The following is a 22998-nucleotide window of genomic DNA, read 5'->3' as shown; positions in this document are numbered from 1 at the left end:
CGTCATGGCGCTTCCCGAGCCTAGGGTCCCTACGCCCGAACGGTTTTCAGGGGACCGTAAAAGATTCAAAGCTTTTAAGAACGCATGTTCTCTTTACTTTGCCCTCCAGCCCCGGACATTTGCATCAGAGATCGTCAAGGTGGGGTTCGCTATCTCATTGCTGTCAGAGGAACCTCAGGCTTGGGCCCACGGCTTAATGGAACAGGGAAGTCCTGTGTTAAATTCCATAGACACCTTCTTTGAAGGTATGTCCAAACTTTATGATGACCCCCAACGGAAGGCTACCGCTGAAGCCACTCTACACCACTTGTCCCAGGGAAGGAGGCCCATTGAAGATTACACGGTCGAGTTCCGTAAATGGGCAGCCGACACGAACTGGAACGAGCCGGCTCTTCGCTACCAGTATCGTCAAGGCTTGTCTGAACTCCTTAAGGATGAGCTAGCCAGGATGGAGACCCCAGAGACTTTGGAAGAACTCATTCAGGCAGCCACGCAGTTAGACAGGCGCTTGCGAGAACGCCGCTCCGAGCGGTTTCAGGGTCCACGCCCTTCGTGGACGCCATTCAGAGCCCCATCCATGCCGTCAACCTCCTCCATCACACCTCCTGAAGCTGAACCCATGCAGCTAGGCCTGGTTCGGGCCCCGCTAACATCAGAGGAGAGACAACGCAGACGGCAATCCAATTTGTGTCTGTACTGCGGGGGAGCGGGACACTTCCTGCGCGGTTGTCCAATAAGGCCCAGTAAGTCCTTTCAGCCTAGATTGATGAATTACCAGGATAATGATGCTCCAAAGTCTTATGTGATGTTGTCTGTTTCCTTGCAGCTACCGGAAGGGGAGTCTCGCCTACCCGCCATCATTGATTCGGGGGCCTGTAGCTGCTTCATGGATGCAGCCTTGGCCCACAGCCTCCGTATTCCCTTGCAAACCAAGACCCAAGGGTTACAGGTGCATCTAGCTGATGGGTCTCTTCCGAGGTCCGGTCCAATCACCCAAGAGACCCAGCCCATCCTAGTAACCACCGACTCCGGGCATCAAGAACTACTACGGCTCGACCTCATCCAGTCTCCCATCTTCCCAGTCATCCTCGGCCTGCCCTGGTTACAAGCTCATGATCCGCAAATCCAATGGAGCACCAAGGAGGTGTCCTTCTCCTCTCCATACTGCTCGGAGCATTGCCTCCCTTTAACCTCGAAGGTTTGTGCTACAGTTACTACCTCGTCCGACGAACTGCCGCAGATTCCCTTTGAATATCTGGAGTTCCAGGAGGTCTTTAATAAACAAATGGCTGATCGCCTACCACCTCATCGGCCTTATGACTGTCCGATCGACCTGTTGCCAGGATCAGTGATCCCGTTCGGTCGTATATTCCCTCTCTCCGAGACCGAACTGGAGGCGCTCAGACAATACATCGATGAGAACCTGGAAAAGGGGTTTATCCGTCCTTCGTCCTCACCTGCGGGAGCAGGGATATTCTTTGTTGGGAAGAAAGACGGGTCCCTTAGACCTTGTGTGGACTACCGGCAGCTCAACAATATTACTATTAAAAACAGGTACCCACTACCACTCATTCCGGAGTTATTTCAACGATTCCGATCTGCCAAGGTCTTTTCCAAACTTGACCTGCGGGGTGCCTATAACCTTATTAGAATCAGAGCTGGAGATGAATGGAAAACAGCGTTCAGGTCCAGATTTGGGCACTTCGAGTACCTGGTGATGCCATTCGGGCTATGCAATGCTCCAGCTACTTTCCAACACCTAGTTAATGACATCTTCCGAGAATACCTGGATGACTTCCTTGTTGTCTACCTAGATGACATACTCATTTTTTCTCCCACGATGGAACTACACAAGGAGCATGTCAAAAGAGTCCTCTCTATATTAAGACAACATAAGCTTTATCTGAAAGTGGAGAAGTGTGAATTCAAGAGGTCAGTGGTCCAATTTCTGGGGTTCATCATATCGGCCGGCGGGATCGCAATGGATCCCCAAAAGATACAAGCTATCCAAGATTGGCCAGCTCCATCTGATAAAAAAGGGGTCCAACGATTCATAGGATTTGCTAATTTTTATCGGAAGTTCATTATCGGATTCTCGACCATTGTAGCACCTATCACCCAGCTAACTCGTCAACACAACCCTTTCCGGTGGAGTGAGGCCGCACAAGAGGCCTTTCTAAAATTAAAGGATCTGTTTAGTTCGGCTCCAATTCTTCGCCACCCCGATCCTTCTCAGCCATATGTTCTGGAGGTGGATGCCTCGGAAATTGCCACAGGGGCCATTCTCTCTCAGAGACAAGGGCCCAAAGCCATCCTTCACCCCGTTGCTTTCGCTTCTCGGAAACTTAGCCCGCCAGAGTTAAACTACGACGTGGGTGACAGAGAGCTGCTGGCCATAAAGTTTGCCTTAGAAGAATGGAGGTATCTGCTCGAGGGCGCATTACATCCAGTGATGATCTTTACAGATCATAAAAACCCCGAATATTTACGGACGGCAAAACGACTAAGACCTAGACAAGCCCGCTGGGCTCTCTTTTTCTCTCGCTTCAACTTCCACATATCCTATAGACCTGGCTCAAAGAACGGAAAGGCAGACGCACTCTCACGGATGTTCTCAGCAGAGTCCCAAGCTTCAGAACCTGGAACAATCCTCTCGTCCCAAAACTTCCTTGGGATAACACAAGTGGATCTGATGTCATCCATTAAAACAGCGTCCAACTCTTGCATGGAACCAGAGGTGCAATCCTTGAAAAGAAACGGTAATTTCTTTTGGATCCGGGGAAGAATCTTTGTGCCACAGGAGACACGGTCGCTAACCCTCAAGATGTGCCATGACCATAAGCTCGCAGGGCATTTTGGAATAAGGAAAACGTCCGAACTAGTCTCTCGTTCCTTTTGGTGGCCTGGGTGGAGACGGGATTGCAAAGAATACGTGGCATCCTGCCCTTTGTGTCAGAGGAACAAGGGTCGAAACGCCAAGTCTTGGGGCTTACTAAGACCTCTACCTATCCCCGAACGACCATGGTCTGACGTCTCTATGGATTTTATAGTGGACCTGCCAGCCTCGGGGGGTTTTACCACTATTTTTGTCGTGGTTGACCGTCTCTCCAAGATGGCCCATTTTTTGCCCATGAAGGGCACCCCCTCGGCCTTAGAGACTGCCAATATTTTTTTGAAGGAGATCATCAGGCTCCATGGAGTACCAAAGAACATCGTATCGGACAGGGGTGTACAATTTACGTCCAAATTTTGGAGGGAGCTCTGCAAAGCCTTAAATATCCAAGTCTGCCTCTCATCAGCCTATCACCCCCAGAGTAACGGCCAAACGGAAAGGACGAACCAGACTCTAGAGCAATACCTGCGGTGTTTTTGCTCGGGATCTCAAGATGATTGGGCAAGTCTTCTCCCTTACGCAGAGTTCGCGTATAACAATTCTGTTCACGCTGCTACTAACCAAACGCCCTTCTGGGCGAATTGTGGATTCCATCCCACCTTTCTGACCAACGATGCTCCTGAGATATCAGTCCCTGCAGTGCAGGACAGAATAGCCTCTTTACAAACAAATTTCCAGAGGATTCAAGATATGTTACAAAGGGCTCAAATGGATTACAAGGAACAGTATGATCGGGGCAGGAGAGAAAATCCTACCTTTAAACTAGGAGAAGAGGTCTGGCTATCCACTACCAATCTTAAACTATCTGTGCCTTCGCGGAAATTGGGACCCAAGTTCATAGGTCCTTTCCCCATCAAAAGAATTATCAATCCTGTGGCTATGGAGCTAGCACTACCAAAGACGTACAAGATCCATCCTGTTTTCCACGTGTCTTTACTGAAGCCCGTAGTGGACAGCACTTTCCCGGAAAGAGGGGAGCCTCCTCCGCCACCAGTTAGGGTGGATGGTGAAAATGAGTTTGAGGTGGAGTCCATCCTTAACTGTAGGAAGAAGGGCAGACAACTGCAGTATCTGATCCAGTGGAAGGGTTATCCACCTGAGGACAACTCTTGGGAACCCGCGAAGAATCTACATGCACCACGCTTAATTCAAGCCTTTCACCGAGACCACCCGGAGGTGATGTCCAGTCTGGGCGTCCAGTGTCCGCCCTTAGGAGGGGGGCACTGTCAGGAGGCACAAGCCGCCTCCGTCCGCCGGGCTCCACGGCGCATGCGCGGAGGACTCACGCTGCGCCGTACACCCGTTCGCGGCCCAATGGTGCGGCGCGCGCGGGTGCACGGCGGTCCCCGTGTGCGCGCCGTGACCGTGCGGGTGCACGGCGGCGCGTCACGGTGACGCGCTCGCCGCAGGGCTACTTCTGACGGCTCCAGCACCCAGTCGGGTTGCTGGTTTGTCGTCAGCTGTACCCTGTTCCCTGTGCCTGTCATTTTCCTGTTTCCAGAGTGTTACCAATACTGACCCCTGCCTGTATTAACAGACTACTCCTTGCTTGCCTGATACCCGGACCTCTGCTTGTATACGGACTACCCTTTGCCTGCCTGATACCCCGGACCTCTGCTTGTATAAACGGACTACTCTTTTGCCTGCCTGATACCCCAGACCTCTGCTTGTTTATAACGGACTATTCTTGCCTGCCTGATACCCCGGATCCCTGCTTGTTCCACGTTTACTCTCTCTCTGCCTGTCTGAGACCCCTGGTCCTTGCCTGAATAACGGACTTGCCCGAGCTGATACCCTGGTCCATTTAACCACTTGTTTTGCAGCCTCTCCAGTACCCAGCGGCCACACGGACTTCCTTCAGAAATCCAGCCACCACCGGAAGCCCGTGCCTCCGCGTGCCCCCAACTCCCTGTATCACCTCCAGGGGTCGGGTGCGCGTGGTCGTAAGGGCGAGCCGCTCTCGGCATCTCGGCCTCGGTGAGTATAGTCTCTGACAGCATTTTTTTCAATGACTTTTATGTGTATTGCCGGGACGACAAGTCATTATAGCCGCGAGTAGTTTTAAATGACTTTTTTTCCTTTAGAAATGTCATTTTGCTCTCAGACTGTTCTAAACACGGGAAACATGCACCACTTTATAGGCATACTATAGACACCCCCCAGGTACGAAATTAGGAATTTTACACTTTTATTGTTTCACTTTAAGCATTATTAAAATCACTGCTCCTGAAAAAACGGCCATTTTTAAAACTTTTTTTTGCATTGATACATGTCCCCTGGGGCAGGACCCAGGTCCCCAAACACTTTTTATGACAATAACTTGCATATAAGCCTTTAAAATTAGCAAAAAGACACTATGAGCAGCAAGAAAAATCCAACAAGGTCGTATGTTGATCTGTGGAGATTTCAATTTGGTCCCAAACAACACAATGGACTCCATCGCATGGTCCAAACAACATGCTTCTCCTTTAGATAAGTTTATTGCTTCTAATGACTTGTATGAAGTATGGAGGTGTTGTCACGCGAGCGAACGTGATTTTATTTATCTTTCGCCACGTCACAACCTGGTCAGATCATGCTCCTATTAGCATCACCATATCCGCTAAATCACCACAACCCAATTCCTATATTTGGAGGGTCAATAATTATCTCCTCAACACTCAATGCTATTCCACTCCCATCAAACAACTAGAAGAATTCTTCTAAATTAACAAAGCCTCAGTATCTGACCCGCTGGTGGTGTGGAATGCTCATAAAGCTGTGATTAGAGGTTTATTCCCTCAAATGGGGGCTAGAGCAAAGAAAAAAACAACTCAGAGATTAGTTGAACTCACAGCTGAGATATCAGCTTCTAAATCCTTAAACAAAACTAACACCTCTCCTCTCCTCTCCTCCAATCTAAAGTCTTTGCGCTCCACCATGAATTAAGGTCCCTACTCCTGGAGGCATACGTAAAAACCTATAAACAACTCAAAGCAACTACATACACCACAGGAAACAAAGCAGGTAAGGCCATGTCCTTACGTGTCAAAGGATATAGAACCAAAACCAAAATCCCATTTATATACCATCCCCACTCGAAACGAAAAATTACTTAAACCTCATTCCATAGCCAATGCATTTAGTACATACTATAAAGATCTCTACAACCTTAAAGATGACTTACTCACTCACCAACCGTCTCATGAAGAAATCCAAGCCTTCCTGGACAACACAAATCTCCCCTCTTTAACCACACAACAACTTTCGTCACTAAATGAACCCTTCACAATATCCAAAATATTACAAGTAATTAACAAACTCCCCAATTCCAAATCCAAAGGCCCAGATGGCTTCACTGGGGAATACTACAAACATTATCAAAATATCCTAGCTCCTATACTCTGCCAAACCTACAACTCAGATGCAACTTCCACTTCATTCCTTGCTGCAATGCTTAGTTGTGACACTGCCCAAGCCTGGTAAAGAACCTACTTCACCGAAAAATTTCCTTCCTATCTCCTTACTCAACCTTGATCTAAAATCTATGCAAAACTTATTGCCAACAGACTCGAAGACATATTACCATCCCTCCTCCACAAAGACCAATCAGGATTCACAAAAGGTCGCCAAGCCTCAGACGCCACTAGACGAATGATAAATATTATTCATCATGCAGAATCCACAAAAATGCCCTCGCTCTTCCTATCTCTAGATGCTGAAAAGGTGTTTGATAGGGTACATTGGGGATACATCTCATCAGTATTGCACAAATTTGGATTACAAGGACAAATCCACAACGCAATAATGGCCTTGTACTCTACCCCCTCAGCCCGGGCGTTCTCAACAGAGAACCTTTCATCACCATTCAAAATTTCTAACGGCACCCCTAATATTTAATCTTATTGTGGAATCCCTAGCTGAAAACATCAGATCTAACAAACACATTTCAGGAATTTCTCTTGCTGACCAGGAACATAAAATCAGTCTCTTTGCAGATGACGTTATTCTCATGATTACCAACCCTGATCGCTCGCTGCCCGAGATCCAGAAGACGCTTGCCTGGTTTAGTGATATTTCTTACTACAAAGTTAACGAGACTAAATCCTATATCCTAAACTTGGGTGTGAAGGACTCTACTAGCGACCGCCTTAAAAAACAATTCCCTTACGCATGGGCGGATAAAAGTATAACTTATCTGGGAATACAACTAACCAACTCTATTAAAGCACTATTTGCACTAAACTACTTACCATTCCGTACTAGACTGCAAGACGAGTTCTCGGAGATGGGGCGATTAGCGGCATTCAAAATGTTTCACCTTCCCCAAATACTTTATCTGTTTAGAACTCTCCCGATACTAATACCCATCGGATATTTCAAATCCTTACAAACAATTTTATCTAAATACCTTTGGAAGGGTAAAAGATCTAGATGCGGCCAAGATAAACTGATCAAACAACGCTTAGCAGGAGGAACTGGATATGTAAACTTTCAACACTATTACATGTCTTCAATCCTCACCCAAACAAAAGAATAGTTTCTGCCTTCCCCCCCGTCCACATTGTGAGGAAAGATAGAAACCTCTACAATTCCAGGAGGTAGTCTGTCTTCATGGCTATTCTCTATCATACTGGGAGCAAAAATCCCTTCCCGAGTTTCCCCAACAGTTGTAGCGACACTAAAAACATTGAACAGATTTGTGAATAATAGCTTAAATCACCCTCTAAACTCGGCGGTACAAATACCTTTAGAAGCACTACAGAACCTAATGCAATCTACATCTTACTCAAAATGGAAAGAAAGGGGTATCACACATATAACAGACCTGATCAACATAGACAAGATTAAGTCATTCCCCACATTACAGAAAGGAGTATCATCTCCCAAATTCAGACATATTCCTGTATATACGCACCCAACACTGCCTTACCTCGCTCAAAACTTGGACCTGCAAAATCCCCCAAGTGGCCCGGATCTATTTTAGAACCCCTGCACCACACCATAAAGGGATATCGTTATTTTATAACCTACTCCAGCACAAAAATATTTTTACCAAATTCACCCCACTACTTAGATGGGAATCAGACCTGGGACAACCCTATACAGTGGAAAAGTGGGAAAAGGCCTTTAAAACCACATATAAAGCTACATGCTGCTCAACCCATTGGGAACTAGCAATTAAACTCACACACCGTTGGTATCTCACTCCTGATAGAATAGCCAAATATGATGCAAGTCTTGACAACTCATGTTGGAGGCAATGTGGACAGAGGGGAGACATGATACACATATTCTGGAACTGCTCCAAACTAGCAAACTACTGGAAATCAATATTCCGCTTACTCTCTGACATTACGCAAATGATAATACCTATAAGACCTTCCCTAGCACTGTTATCCCTAGACATAGAGCAATACCCTAACCCGATGAGAAATATCATAATTAATGTTTTATTATCAGCAAGACTTAATATCACTAGGGAATGGAGAAACCCAGAACCACCCACAATCAGTGAAGTGGTACAAACAACCCACGTTCACTTCACACATGAATCAGCACTGGCATTACAACACAAAAAACAAAGCACATTACCTTAAAATGTGGCAACCATGGATTAGATACATGATAGAAAAAATATAGCGCATGGTATGTATGTATATAATCAAAATATAAAGAGTATTGCTTAATTATACTTCAATCCAAAAAAGGTGTTGGTGAATCGTTGACCAAATATCATATAATAAACACAAAGTCAATAAATGAATAAGTGGATGGGTAAGGAATGTAATCTCCCACTGCATGGAAATATGGATATGATCCCAAAGGAAGATGATATTCCAACGGTTGGCAGAAGGTTGTATAAATCCGCAAAGCAGAAACACATCAACCAGATAAAGACATCATGAGAAGGATGGTATGTATAAACTCTTACCAGATCCTATGGACTCCCTTGTCAGCGACAGGGAGTCAGGAGAGCAGTGTGCCACCCAGGGCGTAAGGAAGGATGTCCCAACAATTGAACCGTCCAAGCTGGACTCTGTGTAGATCTCCGGGAGTCACCAGGCAAGTCCTCGCAGTAGATAACCAGAATACGGATCAGGAAGGCTGAAATATCCCTCATGGAACTGGAGTGAACACTTAATCTCATTCAGATGGTATGTGGAAAGAAAAGATATGCCTCCACATGGTGCAGATAAAAAGGGGATGTTTTTTTTTGCTAAAAAAACTTTACAATAAAAACGTGATCACAACAAGATAAAAAAAGGAGGAATGGGCAACATGGAGGAAGATAAATTGGACTGACGCGTTTCGACCTAGGGGTCTTCTACTGGGGAATAAACCATCCACTCCAGGTTGCCAATATTTATAAATAAAATAACAAGTAAGGACCAATTACAATGAACAGATATCAAACAATTTAATTTGGTCAATGTGGTCAGCTGATCCCACTTTGGATGGCACAGCATGGAAGAAATTGCCTAATCCCATTGGACCTGTATAGTCAGCTGATCCCACACTGAATGACAAAGATACGAGAAAGCCAATCCCATAGACCATAAGACTAACAGATGGACCTGACAGCCAATGATAAGATCGGCTGGAAGGTGGAACATCCTGATCAGGAATCTCCACTGCTGACAATAGGAAGTGGCCTCTAGCTGAAAGAGTGCCAAATGCCAATCAGAACACACGTGCTGTGTGACAGGCGGATCTGGCGGACAATCGAAAAGCCGGCCATAAGTCCCGCCCCGAAGGCTGCCGGTCCACGTGTCAAACAGAGGGAAATGACATCACGCCTAAAAGCGTGCCAGACGTCCATCTCCCGTCACCTGACCAGCAACAGATAACTCGCAGGGCCACGGAGAAATAAGATCCCGCACTGCAGGAAATACGTTCTCCATGGTCACACTGCGTATGTGGACCTGGAGTAAACACTTCTCCCACGTGATCAAATAAATGTATCACGGAGGTGAAGAGATATCCCGGGGGCACTAAATGACAGAGAAAGCACCACAGTCATTGAATTTGGGATGAATCAAAAACATGAACACCTAAATCGGCACTTATTGTATATAATAGGAAACAAAAAAGAAAAAATGTAAGTTCACTAATGAATGGACACCTGGGACAAAAATGTAAATAAGTGACTCGCCCCTCCAATGTGGGATGAACCTATCAATCACTTGAAATAGGGTCCCAGTGGGGTCTCTATTGTGACACTCCAAGTAGTGGCGAGGTACTGTATGTTTACTTTTACCCTTCTTGATCCCGGTCACATGCTCGTTGACCCGGATGGAAAAAGTCCTGATCGTGCGACCAACGTACTGCTTGTGGCAGGGACAAGTCACTAAATAGACAATGTATTGTGAAGAGCAAGTGGTGAAATGCTTCATGTGGTATATACGGGAAGTGGCTGTGGATTTAAAAGTGGTGCTTTTGCACCTCCCTCCAATATTATGGAAGCACACCTTGCATTTACGACAAGGGTAATAGCCCTTGCATTCCTGAAAGAAAGAGACTTTCTTAGGAGGGTCTATTATATTCGGAGCAATTTGTCCCTGACTGGACCGTGCACCCCTAAAAACGACAGCCGCCTGTTCTGGTAAAACAGAACCAAGAAGTCTGTCGTTTAAGAGCACTCTACAATGTCTCTTTAAAATTGCCCTGATCTGTTTGGATTGGGTGGAGTAAGTGGTAAAGAAAGACCATTTGAATTTGCAGTCTGAAGTAGTTTTGGGGCGCTCTATTAGAGTGGAGCTTCTTTCTATAGACAAGGCCCTATTGATTTCCCCATCAAGGTATTGTGGTTTTGGATAAGGCCGATTACCTCAAGGAAATGAATAAAATTCTCAATGATTCTGATACATATAGCCCTATCCCCACTGATCCCACTGCGGCTTTTAAAAAGGCCCTAGTGGAATTGATTGATGAGGGATTTGCATTAGGGATCCTAAATAAAAAAGAAAAATGTTTCCTAGTCCCCCAGGTTCCACGAATTCCTGCCATTTATTATCTCCCCAAAGTCCATAAGGACCCCGTCAATCCTCCTGGCAGACCTATTGTCAGCGGGATTGACTCGGTCACGGCTCAGATCAGAAAATATGTGGACCTCTACTTGCAGCCGTTGGTCCGCTCCACTCCCTCATATTTAAAAGACACCAGGGATACCATCAAGTTATTAGAGTCAGTCCAATTTCTAGAAGGGATGCTTTTAGTTACAGCCGATGTGGCGGCACTTTATACGTGCATACCACACGGTTTGGGTTTTGATGCCATTGAGAACCATTTATCCAGAGATAACAAACTCCCCTCCTTGCAACGGAACTTCATTATGCATTTGCTGAAATTTTCCAACAGGCATAATTATTTCTGGTTCCAGAACCAGTTCTTCCTGCAGAAGAGGGGCGTGGCTATGGGGGCTAAGTTTGCCCCCAGTCTCGCCAACCTTTTCATGGCCCAGTGGGAAGAGGATGTCGTCTATGCAGCCCAGAGACCCGATTCTCTGGGCCAGGTACATAGACGACATCCTCTTCCTATGGGATGGTGATCGTGCATCGCTGGACAACTTTATGGTCACACTCAATACCAACGATAGAGGGATCTCTTTGAGCTATGAGGCCAGCTCCTCCATGGTCCATTTTTTGGACCTGGAAATTTTTGTGGTAGAACAACATTTGGAGTTTCGTACATACTTCAAATCTACCGACCGGAATGGATTTATTCTGGCTGATAGCCAATTTTTAAGACTGCGGCGCAACTGTACTAAAACCTCCGATTTTTTATCACAATCACAGGTTCTTAAACATAGATTCCTGGAAAAGGGTTATGACCCTGACCTTCTTGATGGGGAAATCAATAGGGCCTTGTCTATAGAAAGAAGCTCCACTCTAATAGAGCGCTCCAAAACTACTTCAGACTGCAAATTCAAATGGTCTTTCTTTACCACTTACTCCACCCAATCCAAACAGATCAGGGCAATTTTAAAGAGACATTGTAGAGTGCTCTTAAATGACAGACTTCTTGGTTCTGTTTTACCAGAACAGACGGCTGTCATTTTTAGGGGTGTACGGTCCATTCAGGGACAAATTGCTCCGAATATAATAGACCCTCCTAAGAAAGTCTCTTTCTTTCAAGAATGCAAGGGCTATTGCCCTTGCCGTAAATGCAAGGTGTGCTTCCATAATATTGGAGGGAGGTGCAAAAGCACCACTTTTAAATCCACCGCCACTTTTCGTATATACCACATGAAGCATTTCACCACTTGCTCTTCACAATACATTGTCTATTTAGTGACTTGTCCCTGCCACAAGCAGAACAAGCACACGATCAGGACTTTTTCCATCCGGGTCAACGAGCATGTGACCGGGATCAAGAAGGGTAAAAGTAAACATACAGTACCTCGCCACTACTTGGAGTGTCACAATAGAGACCCCACTGGGACCCTATTTCAAGTGATTGATAGGTTTGTCCCACATTGGAGGGGCGAGTCACGTCTTCGGGGCATTTCACGCCTCGAGACATACTGGATATATGAGTTGAGGTCCTACTTCCCGTTCAGGTTGAACGTGGAGTGGGACCTCAACTCTTTTATCAACCAATCTTAAATATTCATTCCCCACCTCATTTTCTTTTCCCCTCTTTTCCAATTAGCTCTTACATGTGGGCTTGTTACAGTTGGGAGATATATACACATTTACATATATTTCTGATAATTTTTCCTTAACTTATAGTTTTCATATTTATTTACATTTTTGTCCCAGGTGTCCATTCATTAGTGAACTTACATTTTTTCTTTTTTGTTTCCTATTATATACAATAAGTGCCGATTTAGGTGTTCATGTTTTTGATTCATCCCAAATTCAATGACTTTGGTGCTTTCTCTGTCATTTAGTGCCCCCAGGCTATCTCTTCACCTCCGTGATACATTTATTTGATCACGTAGGAGAAGTGTTTACTCAAGGTCCACATACGCAGTGTGACCATGGAGAACGTATTTCCTGCAGTGCAGGATCCTATTTCTCCATGGCCCTGCGAGGTTTCTGTTGCTGGTCAGGTGACGGGAGATGGACGTCTGGCGCGCTTTTAGGCGTGACGTCATTTCCCTCTGTTTGACACGTGGACCGGCGGCCGTCGGTGCAGGACTTATGGCTGGCTTTTTGATTGGCCGCCGGATCCGCCTGTCACACAGCACGTGTGTTCTGATTGGCATTTGGCACTCTTTCAGCTAGAGGCCACTTCCTATTGTCAGCAGTGGAGATTCCTGATCTGGATGTTCCACCTTCCAGCCGATCTTATCATTGGCTGTCAGGTCCATCTGTTAGTCTTATGGTCTATGTGATTGGCTTTCTCGTATCTTTGTCATTCAGTGTGGGATCAGCTGACTATACAGGTCCAATGGGATTAGGCAATTTCTTCCATGCTGTGCCATCCAAAGTGGGATCAGCTGACCACATTGACCCAATGAAATTGTTTGATATCTGTTCATTGTAATTGGTCCTTACTTGGAATATCATCTTCCTTTGGGATCATATCCATATTTCCATGCAGTGGGACATTACATTCCTTACCCATCCACCTATTCATTTATTGACTTTGTGTTTATTATATGATATTTGGTCAACGATTCACCAACACCTTTTTTGGATTGAAGTATAATTGAGCAATACTCTTTATATTTTGATTATATACATACATACCATGCGCTACATTTTTTCTATCATGTATTTATTGTTTTTGTCATACTGTATGTAGCTGCTCCCTCTTTTTTTACTTGTTAGCGCAGTGTTTTTCCACACACCTTTTCATGGATTAGATAGACTGGTTCCCCAAGAATTTCCAAGGCCCTCAGTCCTCAACACTGAAAGATGGCTCCTACATAGCTATATATTAACGGTTCAATGTTCTTTAATGTTCTTTACTGTTTGAAGCAATTGAGTTGTATTGGATTGCAATTCCAAGGTGTATGCCTTAAGGGGGGGGGGGGTACCTACACAGGCACAGTAGAGCACCGTTTAGGGTGCTCGGGTGGGTGTACAACCCTGCTACCTTCAATACATATCACATGGTCGGCTGACCACCAAAGGATTACAAAAACCTACAGAAATATATTTTGCTAATTCATTATTGGTATATATATTTGTCACGCAACATATTCTACATATATCGACAGAAATGGTTCTTATATGCATATCTCTTAAATGTGCTTTATTTAACCTTGTAATGTTTAAAACTTTTCAATAAAAATATATTGAGAAAAAGGTTCTATCATTACTATTCCATTTGTTGAAATGCAGTCTCTTTGCTGCCAGCCACTGCAGATATTTATATACCTTTTTCCCCACCACACGCAATTCTTGCTCTCCCCAGGGACATAAGAGAATAGAGTGGGAAAAACCACACCATGCAGTGGAGGAACAAGTATTCCAAATACCTGGAAGTGTGCAAAATATGCAGAGGCTAGCAAGCTTGTGGTTTTCGATAAACAGGCCTACAGGTATGTCATTCTTTTTTTGGGGCTTGCAGGGTCACTTTAAAAATGTAATACTATATATATATACAGTGAGGATTGCATTTAGAACAAAAGAAACAGTTTTTTTGCTCCATCCAGAGGACCAGACTTCAAAAGTTGAAATCCACGGGAAATATACCTATACATTTACTGTTGGACCTGCCAAAAAGATTTGTATAGCTGAGCAGCCAATCTTTCAACTTCCAAACCTCTGGCCCACTGCTCAGCCAGAAATACCACTCTACTAATACTGGGGCCCTGTCCAAACTGATCTTGCAGCTAGCCTAGACAGTGCCTAGGAAGATGGGACAAATTACTTGTGGCGCATCCCCTGTAGGAGCTGCTGGTGAATAGGAATCCCCCACCCTGCACATCCAGGCACACCGAAATTCCACAGGCACACTTGAGACAGGAAACAGTCCAGCAACTTTGTATTTGTGTTGTATTTAGGGGTTAATAAACTTGAATGGGGATTTGAGGATTATGGGATGCCCACTTAACTCATCAGCAAAGATCTCTTCAGGGACACAACTATATACAGTCTATATACACTCCACTTCTGCCTCCTGCACAAACTTGCTTACAGATCCTCAGTGGTGTCACCCTAAGAAAAAGTCTGTAGCAATGGCCCTTGCTGGGGTGATACCACTAGTAGGGATGAGCCGAACATCCCCCCGGTTCGGTTCGCACCAGAACCTGCGAACGGACCGAAAATTCGCACAAACGTTAGAACCCTATTGAAGTCTATGGGACTCGAACGTTCAAAATCAAAAGTGCTCATTTTAACCACTTGACAACTGGGCACTTAAACCCCCCTCGTGACCAGACCAATTTTCAGCTTTCAGCGCTCTCACACTTTGAATGACAATTACTCAGTCATACAATACTGTACCCAAATGAATTTTTTGTCCTTTTTTTCATACAAATAGAGCTTTATTTTGGTGGTATTTGATCACCTCTGGGTTTTTTATTTTTTGCGCTATAAATGAAAAAAGACCGAAAATTTTGAAAAAAAATGCATTTTTCTTTGTTTCTGTGATAAAATTTTGCAAATTAGTAATTTTTCTTCATAAATTTTGGCCACAATTTATAATGCTACATATCTTTGGTAAAAATAACCCAAATTAGTGGATATTATTTGTTTTTTGTGAAAGTTAGAGAGTCTACAAGTTATGGTGCAAATCATAAAAAATTGATCACACCTGAAGTACTGATGGCCTATCTCATTTCTTGTGACCCGAACAAGTCAGGAAAGTACAAATACCCCCCAAATGACCCCTTTTTTGAAAGTAGACATTCCAAGGTATTTAGTAAGATGCATGGTGAGGTTTTTGATGTTGTCATTTTTTCCCACAATTCTTTGCAAAATGAAGATTTTTTTTTCCCAACAAAATTGTCATTGTAATAGGTTATTTCTCTCACATGGCATGTATATACCACAAATAACACCCCAAAATACATTCTGCTACTCCTGAGTATTACGATACCACATGTGTGGGACTTTTTCACAGCCTGGCCACATACAGAGACCCAACATGCAGGGAGCACCATCATGTGTTCTAGGAGCATAAATTACACATCTAATTTGTTGACTACCTATTACACTTTTGAAGGCCCTGGAGAACCAGGACAATGACATGTGACACTGACGTGGCACTGATGACAAATGGCACTGATACGTGGCACTGATGTGGCACTGATGACAGATGGCACTAATACATGGCACTGATGACAGATGGCACTAATACGTGGCACTGATGACAGATGGCACTAATACATGGCACTGATACATGGCACTGACAGATGGCACTAATACGTGGCACTGATGACACGTGACACTGATGACAGATGGCACTAATATGTGGCACTGATGACACGTGGTGCTGATGACAAATGGCACTGATGACAAATGGCACTAATATGTGGCACTGATGACACGTGGCACTAATACGTGGCACTGATGACAGATGGCACTAATACGTGGCACTGATGACACTGATGACAGATGGCACTGATACGTGGCACTGATGACACGTGACACTGATGACAGATGGCACGTGACACTGACAGGTGGCACTGATGACAGATGGCACTATGTGGCACTGATGACAGATGGCAGTGGGGACAGATGGCAGTGGGGACAGATGGCACTGGGGACAGATGGCAGGGACATGACAGCAGGGACAGATGGCAGGGACAGATGGCAGGACAGATGGCAGGGGCAGATGGCAGGGGCAGATAACAGTGCTGACACTTTTTTTTCGTTTTTTTTTCTGTTTACTTACCGCCGCAGTGGTTCGCTCTCCCTCCTCACGTGCTGTCTCTATGTGAGGAGGGAGAGCCGGCGTTGAGAGATGATCTCATTTGTTTACATATGAGATCCTCTCTCATTGGCACCGCAGATCGCACTGTAAACGGTCACTGTCATTGGCCGTTTATGGCGATCTGTGACTGGCTGTGTCCAAGGGACACGGCCAGCACAAAACTTCCCCGATGCACGCCCGCGGGAGCGCGCAACGCGGAAGTAAACAGGAGGACGTCCAGGGACGCCCTCCTGGCAATTGAAGTCGGCGCTGTAGCCGTCTTTCGGCTATAGCGTGGACGCCTAGTGGTTAAAGGCTAATTTGCATGGTATTGTCCTAAAAAGGGTTTGGGGACCAGGGTCCTGCCTCAGGGGACATGTATCAATGCAAAAAAAGTTTCAAAAACGTCCATTTTTTCGGAGCAGTGATTTTAATGATGCTTAAAGTGAAAAAAAAGTGAAATATTCCTTTAAATATCGTACCTGGGGGGTGTCTATAGTATGCCTGTAAAGTGTCGCTTTAGTGTTTCCCGTGCTTAGAACAGTTCCTGCACAAAATGACATTTTTAAAGTAATAAAAGTCATTTAAAACTGCTTACGGCTTTAATGTAATGTCCGGTCCCAGTAATATGGATGAAAATCAGTGAGACAAACGGCATGGGTACCCCCCCCCCCCCCCCCCAAGTCCATTACCAGGCCCTTTGGGTCTTGTATGGATATTAAGGGGAACCCCGCACCCAAATTAAAAAAAGGAAAGGCGTAGGGCCCCGGGCCCTCTGAACAGCAGTATACAGGCAGTGCAAACAAGACAGGGACTGTAGGTTTGTTGTTAAGTAGAATCTGTTTGTAATTTTGAACTTGTACATTTTTAAAGTGTAGCTCCAGCCAAAAAATCTATTTTTAAGCTTTTTGGAAAACATAGGGAAGGGTTATCACCCCTGTGACATTTGTTTTGCTGTCTGTGCACCTCTTCAGAAGATTTTACCTCACTTTCTGTCCCAATGACAAATGTTTTTTGACAATTTGGGGTTTTTAGTGAAACAAGGATTGGTGATAAAGCATCAGTGGAGAGAAGACACGTTTTTCCCATATTAACTCTTACAGGAGAGAATTTCCCTTCCTAGGGGTAGATTTCATCTCACTTCCTGTTGTCTCCTTCCGTTTGCAAGTAGGAGTCGTTTGTAAGTTGGATGTTTGAAAGTAGGGGCCTGCCCTATATACTCTGCAGAAATTGCGGCCTTAGGTGTTGGTGTTGCCACAACACTGTAACCCCTCACAGTTACTCTTGGTGGGAACGGGCTCTGCTGTGAAATATTAGATCAAGAATTGTAATTACATGCCCCTGTTGAACAGGGTCAGAAAAATTGGGCCTTTGGTGGTGGTGGTGGTGGTTCTGGTGCCACGACACTAAGTCATCACAGTTACTCTTGGTGGGCGCAGAAAAGTGCCCTGCTGTGAAATATTAGATCAAGAATCGTTAATACATGCACCTGTTGAACAGGGGCAGAAAAATTGGGCCTTTCATGGTGGTGGTGGTGTTGCCGCAACACTGTAAGTCCTCACAGTTACTCTTGGTGGGAGCTGGAATGGGCCCTGCTGTGAAATATTAGATCAAGAATTGTAATTACATGCACCTGTTGAACAGGGGCAGAAAAATTGGGCCTTTGGTGGTGGTGGTGTTGGTGCCACAACACTGAAAGTCCTCACAGTTACTCTTGGTGGGCGCAGAAACGGGCCCTGCTGTGAAATATTAGATCAAGAATTGTAATTACATGTCCCTGTTGAACAGGGGCAGAAAAATTGGGCCTTAGGCACTGGTGCCACAACACTGCAACCCCTCACAGATACTCTAGTTGGAGCGCGGGAATGAGCCCTCCTGTAAAATATTGCATCAAAAATTGTAATTACACGCCCCTGTTAAACAGGGGCTGAAAAATTGGGCCTTAGGCACTGGTGCTGGTGCCACAACACTGCAACCCCTCACAGATACTCTAGTTGGAGCGCAGGAGCAAGCCCTGCTGCAAAGTATTGCATCAAAAATTGTAATTGCACGCCCCTGTTAAACAGGGGCTGAAAAATTGGGCCTTAGGCACTAGTGCTGGTGCCACAACACTGCAACCCCTCACAAATACTCTAGTTGAGTGCAGCAATAAACCCTCCTTGCAAAATATTGCATCAAAAATTGTAATTACATGCCCCTGTTAAACAGGGGCTGAAAAATTGGGCCTTAGCCACCGGTGGTGGTGCCCAGAACCAAAAATATTCTTATAAGCTATCAGCATGATCATTGAGGAGGAAGAGGATAGTCACTGAGCATAACAGGATAGTCACTCAGCATCAGCATAGGCAGTCTTGAAGGGATCTGACATTTCAAAAAAAATGATTTGGTTACATCAGCATCAGCACTAAAGGTGCATTGCGAAAGAACGCTGGATGCAGGACAGGCCAATAGCTCAATTGCATACTGTGCAAGCTCTGGCCAGTGATCCATCCTCAAGACCCAGTAACCCAGAGGATTTTCGGTGTCCAAGTCAGATCTTGCCCCTAGGTATTCCTGCACCATGTAAAACAGACGCTGGCGATGGTTGCTGGAACCGATCATACCTTGGGGCTGTGGACTAAAAAATTGTCTGAACGCATCGGTCAGACCTTCTCCGCCGCTCCTTCTTTGACTGACCGAAGCCTCAGCAACACGTTGTCCAGGAACAGGAGTTTGTAACCTCCCAGTCTCTGGGAAAGCAGTGCACAGACCTTTCTGCAAGGCCTCCCGAAAATGTTTCATCCTCTGCTCCCTCTGCAACGGCAAGATAAGGTCCTCAACCTTACATTGTAACGTGGATCAAGGAGGGTTGCCAGCCATTATTGATCCCTCTCCTTGATACCACGAATACGAGGATCCTTCTGCAGGCTTTGCAGGATCAGGGAGGCCATGCAGCGTAGGTTTGCTGAGGCATTTGGTCCGGAGTCCTCTGGGTCACTAAGGACGACATGGGCCGCAGCCACCTCCTCCCAGCCATGTACAAGTCCATGGGTTTCTTGGGACTGTAAATGATCCCTTAAAGACTGCTGCTGATGCTGAGTGCCAGGCTCCACCTCCATGCTGACACAATCCTCCTCTTCCTCCTCCTCGTCCTCTTCCTGTGTGATCGGCTGGCACGCAGGAACACTGTCTGGATAAGGGGGGCCTTGAGAGCTAAGGAAGTCCTCCTCTTCCTGCCTCTGTTCTGCCTCAAGTGCCCTGTCCATTATTCCACGCAGCGTGTGCTCCAACAGGTGGACAAGGGGGACAGTGCCACTGATGCATGCACTGTCACTGCTCACCATCCTTGTGGCCTCCTCATATTGTGACAGGACAGTGCATGCATCCCTGATCATGGCCCACTGGCATGGGGAAAAAAACAAGCTCCCCTGACCCTGTCCTGGTGCCATAGTCGCACAGGTGCTCATTGATGGCCCTCTGCTGCGTGTGCAGCTGCTGCAGCATGGCCAACGTTGAGTTCCACCTGGTGGGCATGTCACAGATTAGGTGGTTCTCAAGTGCCCTGTCCATTATTCCACGCAGTGTGTGCTCCAACAGGTGGACAAGGGGGACAGTGCCACTGATGCATGCACTGTCACTGCTCACCATCCTCGTGGCCTCCTCAAATGGTGACAGGACAGTGCATGCATCCCTGATCATGGCCCACTGGTGCGGGGAAAAAAAACAAGCTCCCCTGACCCTGTTCTGGTGCCATAGTTGCACAGGTGCTCATTGATGGCCCTCTACTGCGTGTGCAGCCGCTGCAGCATGGCCAACGTTGAGTTCCACCTGGTGGGCATGTCACAGATTAGGCGGTTCTTGGGCAGGTTAAATTCCTTTTGGAGCCAGCCGAGCACTGGCATTATATGACCTGCAGAAATGCACACAGACTTTCCAGGCCTGCCTCAGGACATCCTGTAAGCCCTGGTACCTGCCCAAGAACCGCTGCACCACCAAGTCAAGGACATGAGCCAAACAGGGCACATGGGTCAGTTGCCCCTGTCGGAGGGCAGAGAGGAGGTTGGTGCCATTGTCGCAAACCACCATATCTGCCCTAAGCTGGCATGGCATCAACCACATCTGAACCTATCCCTGCAGAGCTGACAGAATCTCTGCCCCAGTGTGGCTCCTGTCCCCCAAGCACACCAGCTCAAGCACCGCATGGCATCTTTTGGCCTGCGTGCTTGCATAGCCCCTTGAACGCCTACAGAGCACCGCTGGTTCCAAAGTCAAATCAGCACAGGAAGAGGCCATGGAGGAAGAAGAAGAGGAGGGGGTGGAGGAGAGAGGTGTGGCAGAATCACCACTAGTAGTATTTTGGAGGCGTGGTGGCAGAACAACCTGAAAACACTACTGCACCTTGTCCTGCATCCTTCCCAGCTAACAGAAGAGTCACCCAGTGCGCAGTGAAAGATAGGTAACGTCCCTGTCCATGCCTGCTGGACCATGAGTCAGAAGTAATATGCACCTTACCGCTGACCGCCCTGTCCAGCCAGGCCAAGACATTGACTTCCACATGGCAGCAGAGAGCCGGAATCGCCTTCCGTGAGAAAAAGTGCCGTTTGGGAACCTGCCACTGAGGAACTGCACATTCCACAAACTCACGGAAGGGGGCAGAGTCTACCAACTGAAAAGGCAGCAGTTGAAGTGCTAGCAATTTTGCCAAGCTAGCATTCAACCGCTGGGCATGTGGATGGCTGGGAGCGAACTTCCTTTGGGGGTGCAGTAGCTGGGGCAGGGAAATGGTACAATCTGACGTTGGTGTACCGATAGCAGATTGCCCCCAAGTACTTGGCTGTGACACACCTAATTCTACACCTTCATTCCTCTCAGTGCAGGTCTCAGAGAGGACTGAAGGTATAGTGGGGTTGGAGATCCCAGCTGATGAGGAGCAAGGAGAGGTCCTCTTTGTTCTTTGGTGTGGGTCTTTCAGGTACGCTTGCCAACAAACTGCATGACAGGTCAACATATGTCTGGTCAAGCATGTGGTGCCCAAGCGGGAGATGTTTTGGCCACGAGAGATACGCTTGAGACGTATGTTGCAAATAGCAGCGGTGGGATCTGATGCACTCATCTCAAAAAAGGCTCACACCAAAGAACTTTTGGAATAGCGCGCAGAGACAGCAGCGCACGGCACATGCGGAGCTCTGCGGTGTCCGTGTGCTGCCCTTAAGCTGGCCCCTGGAGGGCATCCTGCCTCATTGGTGATGTGCCTCCTCCTCCTCCTACTCCTCATCTCTCCTATCAGGCACCCATGTGGAGTCAGTGACCTCATCATCCCCTCCCTCCTCATCACTGGAGCCAAGCTGGCAGTATGCTGCAGCTGGGGGAACATGGCTGCCAGATTGCTGTCCTTCTTGGGCACCCCCTCTCTCTGGGCTTACGTTACTGCCTTCCTCTAGCTGGGTACCATCATCGGAGCCTTCAAAACGCTGGGCATCCTCCTGGAGCATGTACCCAACACTGTGGTCAAACAGTTCGGGGGACTCCTCAGGAGGACATGGTGGGACTAGGGAAGGAGTGACTGATGCCATTGAACCGAGGGAAGAGGCCGCGTTGGCAGCTGCTTTGCCAGGCAAAGTACCCTGAGCCTGGGTGAGAGAGGATGTGGAGGATGAGGACAGCTTGGTCATCCACTCTACCAAGTCTACCGCATATTGCGGCTCAACACGGCCAGCTGTAAACGGGAATGAATTCTGGACAACCGCACTCATAAATTAGCCTTGTTTATTAAGAAGATGCACATCAATTACAGGATAACAGCAGACAGGAACAGAGCTGACATTTCGCACTAACGTTAGTGCTTACTCGTAGCTGAGCTGTCCAGAATTCATTCCTGTTTATTGCTACCAGCAATAGCCAGCACCTTTAACCTCCGAACCAAGAAGGATTCATTTTAGTCTATTTGGACTTTTTTCTGGAGCGGTGATTACTTCTCAACACGGCCAGCTGCCGAAAAGGATGTCCCACGGCCACGTGCTGATGAGGATGCACCGTCTCCACGACCAGCACTGTTGCCGCTAGACACAGAGCCTGCTTGCCCTCTTTTATTGGCTTGTGACTGTCTGCCTCTCCTTGTTGGCCTTCCAGACATACTAATGGCCTGCAGTGAGATGTAGCTGCACAAAGCTAGGATGTATATATCTACTGATACTGCAGCTAGCAGAATTAACTGCTTGCCTGTAGTATTATTAGTATGAGAACGCCAGCAATTGTCTTCAGGTAGCTTTAGGTGCACACTGTGCAGAGGACAAAGTACACTAACTGTAAATACTGTATCTGCCTGCCTGTGG

The sequence above is a fragment of the Aquarana catesbeiana genome, linkage group LG08 (genome assembly GCF_042186555.1).
Source record: "Aquarana catesbeiana isolate 2022-GZ linkage group LG08, ASM4218655v1, whole genome shotgun sequence".
Taxonomy (NCBI): Eukaryota; Metazoa; Chordata; class Amphibia; order Anura; family Ranidae; genus Aquarana; species Aquarana catesbeiana.
This window is presented reverse-complemented; position numbering follows the sequence as displayed.